Genomic DNA, 222 nt, shown 5'->3' with positions numbered 1-222 from the left:
AGCAGGAATACTCGTTTGGATCTCATTCCTCAGTCTGGCTGCCTATTTCCACAACAGAGTGTCCTTGAGAACTCTCATTTCTACCCAGTTTCAACAACAGGTTCAAAAAATGCTGGAAAAGAAGAGGTACAAGCAGCAGAGAAGCTACATAACTTTTTAACTGAGAGGGAGAAAACAAGCTAAAAAGTTGATATTCCAATAAAGGCTCTTCACAGCGTGTGA

At 41.0% G+C, this 222-nt stretch overlaps 1 protein-coding gene across 1 annotated transcript in view; it reads right to left on the bottom strand.

Annotated features, from left to right (window-relative positions):
• PLCB1 (phospholipase C, beta 1 (phosphoinositide-specific)) overlaps positions 1–222 on the bottom strand; it is a gene marked incomplete at its 5' end in the record, with an annotated part of 101,430 nt that overhangs the window by 85,943 nt on the left and 15,265 nt on the right. The gene's annotated exons all lie outside the window — the stretch shown is intronic.

This window comes from Eurypyga helias, unplaced genomic scaffold, assembly GCF_000690775.1.
Source record: "Eurypyga helias isolate BGI_N326 unplaced genomic scaffold, ASM69077v1 scaffold11753, whole genome shotgun sequence".
Taxonomy (NCBI): Eukaryota; Metazoa; Chordata; class Aves; order Eurypygiformes; family Eurypygidae; genus Eurypyga; species Eurypyga helias.
The sequence above is the reverse complement of the archived record's forward strand: the minus strand, read 5'-3'. Positions and strand labels throughout refer to the sequence as shown.